The following is a 6,616-nucleotide window of genomic DNA, read 5'->3' on the forward strand; positions in this document are numbered from 1 at the left end:
TCAGGGAAGATCTTCTCAAACCCCATGCCATGATGTTTTATCAAAAACTTTTTGTGCTTCAGCTAACTGCGTGGAGACTATAAATGTTATCCTGGACATAAGGTTTTCCTAGAGCAACTTGGGAGTCTATTCTTAGATCTAGAATAGCCTCAACCACAACTCATACTAGAGGCAATGGATGGTCTTTCACACCTGGTGTCAGTCTCAAGGGATTTTCTTACATCCATACCTAGACAGACAAGCAAGATTTAGATACTTACTCTTTAAATTTAGATATGTATGAAGCTGTTGGTCCCAGCCATAAGAAAATATAGATAAGTGCTTTCTTGTGTATTACCTCATGCTCAACTGGATATTACTAATTACACAGATCTCAAAGTGTTTGTTAGCTTTTGAGATTAAAATGTGAAGAACATCATATTAACCTCGTTTTTGGAACCTTGACATAGATTTAAAGTTTTTGTTTTCTTAGTCATAAGATACTTTAAACTTTATATTGTCATTTGGTTTTAATGAGCACTTGGCTATGCAAATACTTGGGTAGCTCTGGCAACCCTTAAAAAAAAACTAAGTGTTTTTGCTGAGTGTTAGCCTTTGCAATGGAGCACATTTCTTTCATTCCTGCCTGTCTTTAGATCTTAGAACAATTTTAAGGCAAAATCCTTTCCTGACATTGTCAAGATTCCAAAATTAAAGACCTCATTAGTGGGTAATAAGGAGGAGATACTTTTATGCCTGAGAAGACACTTTTATGCCTGAGAAGACAATTAGAATTTAGAGATTAAAACCTATCACAGGCAATGTTATCATTTACTGTATGGGGTTGGAGGAAACATTGTCTTTTGTTTGCAGTTTACCTACTCTTCAAAAAAAAAAAAAAAAACATGATATACTGCTGCTCGTGAGTTATCTGTAGGGGAGGTATTTATCATAGCTCAATGGAGGTATAATTCTTTTATATCAATAGGTACTCCTTTTCTCAGCAAGGCTACTCTGACTATGCCGTACATGAGAGCCTTACCCCTGTGAGGAATCCACTTGGGTGCAGTCCAGTTCAGGAACAACTTAGATCAGGCAAGAATACTTTCAGTTTCAGATATGGAAATGTTATTAGAGTTTGGATGTGTAACTCCTTTCTATTAAGTATCTTGATGTAATATAAAAGGTGAAAAAAAATCAAGGATGTTGTGCTGGTTTATTTCATAAACAGACAAACATTGATAAATATTTCATAAATACCTTTGTCATTTCATAAATATATTACGTTTGTCATTATCATATAGGCATTTAGAGAGGCCAAGATACACAGAAATTAGGTTAAAGTTGTAATATAAGCAGGTGCACACATCAGTTTATGTGCTTTTAGGATTATTACACTGTATCATACATTTATGGATGAAGGTCTATGAGATAATAGTATTCCAAACATCTACAGTAAGCACTCCATGTAAGAAAATAAAGAATATACAGTACTATATCTAAGTCAACTTTTAAATATCCATATCTCAGCATTTCCAGCCTTTATCTTTAATACACTTAACCTAGGTTTACATGCACAAGTTAGTGCAAGACAGAACCAAGTACATAAAGGAAACCACAGAATATGATTAGAGTTGTAATAAACAATGTAAAATTGGAACTTCCAAGAGACAAAAATCTACAGTATTGGTAAATATAATACATGGGTGATTATTGCTAATGTGGGCCAATGAAGCATTTTCCAGCTTTGATTTTGAACATCATGCTCAAATCTTGGTGTGTTTTATTCCTATATATACATGGGTCTATCTTCATTTTTATACAGGTACAATATAAGTACATCATACATACAATGCTTCACATTTGATTCACATATGAACTGTTGATCTGATGTTGTCAATCAGACAAAATTACTAGCTCCAATCAAGTTCTACATTTCCCATTTGTGGCTGTATACATACGAATGGATGTACGAGTACAGAAAAAAAAAGCTTATTCCTTAGCCAATGAAAATTGAAAGGTTCACCTGTGTTAATTTGTGTTAACCTACTAGGAACTGTAATGATTGTTTTTACTGAAGTTTCAGATTTGCTCTAGATGACTTTCTTAACCTTCATCAAATACTTTTATCTCATGAACAGAAATCATACTTTTCTTCTCTCTCTCTTAGCTCTCACTGACCACTCAACAACATTTCACTCTTTGGTCAAAGCAGCATAATTTATTGAGTAAAATAATGTTTAATAATGGACATAGCATTAATGAAAGAGAATTTATGCCACTGACATCACCTCTTCTGTTGGAGAGGTAATTATTCCAACTTCCATTGCTTCACGCTCCAGGTCTTGCAACTGGCGTCTCAGACGTGCAACTCTTGACCTGAGGGAGGAATCTCTCTCCTTCAACTCGCGAACCACTGACCAAGCTGCTTCTTGAGGGCCTTGATCTACAACCCATCGCAGGAACACACTTCCCCAAAGTTGCTGTTGATAAGATAGAAATATTTTATAAATAGTGTAAGATGCTTAATAAATAGTTTAACCAGGGGTTTTTGTTTTCAATGGTTATCGGATATGCTTCAAAATGTAACTATGAATTAATATGTACAAAAGGTAACTGAAGGGAGGAAAAGTTTTTAAGCAGAGGTCAGGCAGAGCACAGGATATGGAAGTAAATACAGAAAGGAGGAGGAAGGCCTGAAGGTAAAGAGGAGCAAAAGAGTACACAACACCCCAGTGACACAAAAGAGTATGAATTGAAGTGAAATTCAATAAATAAACAATGGTTTGTCTAACAAGAAACATACTATCTAGTAAAATTAAAGTACTGAGTGAGAGGCACAATTTGAAAAAAAAAAGTAATTTCCTGCTGAAATAACCATAGTTGACATTACTTACAATGAGTGATTGATTTAGGCTATAAAGCCTGGCACTGGGTTACTTTCAGCTATTCGGCACTTGAAGTGAAAAGGGGAAATTGGAAAGCAATATCGATATCCAATAAATAATTGACATGAAATACATTTGGACTGTTGTATTTCAATAATCCAAATGTAAAACTGGGAGAAGCCTCTGCAGTTGCACTAATGAAAAATACTTTCAGAAGTTGGAGAGAGAAAAAAAAAGAAAAAAAAGAGGAATAGGTCAAGTAAAAGGCTAAAAAGTGTATGCAGTGAAGGACAAAGGGATGCTGCAAACAACCTTCAGGCTGCCTACCTGAGATGCACTTTATTCCCTGTGGGGATTACATAATATATGAAAAATTTCATCAGGTAAAAGATTGATTTCAAATCAAAGCACACACACACAAACACATTGAAACAAAGAAATCGCAGGCAAACAAAGCAACCGGCTTGGGAAGGAGAGCACAAACGACCACTCTCCAAGGCTGTCAAAGAAAGGCTTGATGAATCACAAGGCTTTATGCTTGATTGGTGACCAGCTTCCACCTCGTATACGTATGAGTTGCCAGATGCCACAGATTCCTTGCTTTACAATTTTTCATTGTTTTTAACCGGTTTCCAGCTGGTGCAAGAAGATCATCCTATTATTAAGACCTCAGGTATGTTGGCTATGAAATATACAAATTGATTAAAAAATTTGTCATATATACCTACCAGACTCATTGGAGCAACTGATGGCCAAATAACTCTTTGATTTGGTTCATACATGGGATTCAGATACTTGGGTAGAATTTCTGGACGATTAACATATGACCATAGGCTGCAAGTCCGTTCAGGAGCCTTCATTCCTCGTCTTTCACACTCATTATTGCCAAGGAATGTTCCTGAAATGACATTACTGCTCAGTAAGCACAACATTTAATGGATGTATACATAAACATTTTACATAGATTATAACTACAAGCTATAGATGCTGGTAGTTGTCCCCAAGGAAGACGAAGAGAAATTCTTTGTGTGGTTGGAAGAAATTAAAATTTCAAATGCTATGGATTGGGGCATCTACCAAGTGTGTGGAGTGCAGAGAATGACTTGAGTAATATATGGTACTAACAGTTCATGAGGTGGAACAATTGAAGTGGGATAGTCCAAGACGTGAGTAAGACGATATGAATTGGACAATGACATATTGTAATTTGGAAGCAAAGTTGGCAGTAAATACAGAGGATATCAGAAATGTAATACAGGGTTTTGCTATTGAATGATGACCAAAATATGCATGTGCGGATGTGGGGGGAGGGACAATTTTCTAGGGTGGCAAGTACTATGAGAAAGAATGAGTACGTACATGTAGGAATTTTTTATGACGAAAGGACGAAGAAATTTAAGAGTTGTGTCAGCCATATGTGAGTCAAAACACATACATAGCAGTACCTCAGACTTTGAACTTAATCTGTTCCAGGAAGCTGTTCAAAATATGATTTGTTTGAAATATATAACAAATATCCCCATATGAAATAAAGGGAATCAGGATAATTTGTTCCAGGCAACCCAAAAAGTCCCTTTTTTTACATTTTTTCTGATTATTGATGTGTTCAAAAGTTAAATTAAGAGTGTAAAGTAATAAAACATTGTTATATGAAGTAAAATTTCGGAAAAAATTTATTTCTGTATACAATTTATGAACTGTTTGGTGAAATTGGTGCACAGTCAGCTGTGGGATGGTGGGAGGAGAGACGGGAACCCTTTGAGAAAACCAAAATGGTCGCAGTAAGCAAAGGTTGATAACAAAATCAATTTTATTCACATTTTACAAGGATAATCAAAGGGATCAATAGTGTGTCTAGTTGTGTCTGAGAGAGAGAAAGTAATTAGTGTGTATGATTGTCAACGTGTTTACATTTGGATCGTAAGTGCATGAAAGAGATTAATCGTGCCACAATGCATCAACTTACTGTTGGGTAATAAGTAAAGAATTCAAGAAAAGGAACGAGAGATTAAATAACTGTTCACAAGGAAGTCATTTAAACAAGCAATCAAAAGCACACAGAAGTTGAATGCGGCGCCAGTGTGTTTATAACAGGGCTGAGTTACTTTTACAGTGGTAAAAAATCGTAAAAAAGCAATTTTCACTATTTAGGTACGTATTTTACAGTAACTACAGTCCAGCTGGTAAGTCGGTACAAAGTAGACCCCGGTCTTCCCTCTCCTTTTCTCTATTGTCTCACCCAACACTGGCTCAAGTAAGACCTTTTTCTTTTTTTTTAATGTATTGCATTTGATTGTTTTCATGTTTTATCATTAAGTTTAAAGTGAAATAGCACTTTATTTTTTTCTATGTGAATTGGTACTGCTTTTATGTGCACATTGTTATAGTAAATATTTTACTCTCTTCTTCTCTCCTCAACAATGTCGTGACACATGATAACTTAAAATCATTCATTCTTTGATTTCTCAAAAATATAAACGCTACCCTCCCTCTGCAATGATGAAGTGATTTTAGTTTACAATCGTTTTAAGCTTCAAATTTTATTGTTGGAAAAGCTTTGTTTTTTTCTTTCATTTACTATTTTGTTAAATTAAATATTGTTCACTCTAACAATCTCACCTCAGCACGTTCAAACACTGGCTCCTATGGTTATCCACAAACTATAATACTATAAATGAAAAAACAAGTTAATAACACGTTTTTCCTTGTAGGAACAGACAGTAGGCTGTCCAAATAAATTAGTATAAAACCAAGATAAATCAGATCAGTTTCGAAGTATGAACTTTATTTTTTTGACAAACGATACAATTTCTCGGAAAATTTTTGTTTTGAAAAACGGATGGTTTGACCAGAAGACCAAGAAAAAAAGAACGTTCGACTAACGAGGTACCACTGTACTACATACTGAGAATGGTGTTCTAATTTCTAAGTGGAAGTGTACGTTGAAAAAATTTAAGAGATTTACTTGTAGATTTTTAGTTGGTTGTGGATTGGTGGTTTTATTTTGTACTTAAATGTCAGTAGTCTGAAGTTCATTCCTCCAGCTCGGCCAATGTGGAATTAGAGGAATTTTATTTCTGGAGATAGAAACCTTATTTCTCAATATAATGTGGTTTGCGAAGCATCCCAACAATAAACTGTAGGTCCTGTCACCTAGATGACCCAATTGGTTCCTAGCCACGTAAAAGTATCTAATCCCTTTGGGTCCCAGCCACCCTAAGAGAGCTATTCAATCACCCAGTCGGGTCCTGGTGAAAACCAAGAGAATACTCCAACTTTGTATATACTAAACAGATGAATAAAGAGTTGTGTCTATGTTTCAACGGGAACAACAATACATAATTGGAATGTGTAAAAATTGCTCATGATAGATATGGACAACATGGGAAAGTTCATTGTGGGAAATGGAAAGAATATGTACTCCCATATCTGAGTAAGACCTTATATTAGGTTTTTTGCTAAATGTGAGAGTTACCAAAAGGAAAGGACACCACAAGAATACATGAAAGTTCTTACACTATTCTGAAATTGGTAGGGACAAACTGTTTCACTGCTTTTGGCAAGATTAGTGAGTTCAGAACTTTTGTTTTTGTGGGGTTGGGGGTTTGCCCAATATGTATGGTGTAAGCCATGAAATGTGACGAGTGTCAACTAATCCCCTGAGTGTATGGAAGAACGAGTTTTCAGATTAATTGCTGGCAATGAGTGGAGAACTGAGTTTACGATATGTTATTTACGACTTCTCATTT

The 6,616-nt window shown here is 35.4% G+C and overlaps 1 long non-coding RNA gene across 1 annotated transcript; it reads right to left on the reverse strand.

Moving 5' to 3' along the window:
• Positions 1–1,182: 1,182 nt before the first annotated feature.
• Positions 1,183–5,317, reverse strand: LOC135210691 (uncharacterized). Its single transcript, XR_010313557.1, has 2 exons — positions 3,596–5,317; positions 1,183–2,462 (listed from the first exon to the last, which is right to left on the reverse strand). It is a non-coding gene; the product is annotated as an uncharacterized LOC135210691 (long non-coding RNA).
• Positions 5,318–6,616: the final 1,299 nt, after the last annotated feature.

The sequence above is a fragment of the Macrobrachium nipponense genome, chromosome 4 (genome assembly GCF_015104395.2).
Source record: "Macrobrachium nipponense isolate FS-2020 chromosome 4, ASM1510439v2, whole genome shotgun sequence".
NCBI classification, from domain to species: domain Eukaryota; kingdom Metazoa; phylum Arthropoda; class Malacostraca; order Decapoda; family Palaemonidae; genus Macrobrachium; species Macrobrachium nipponense.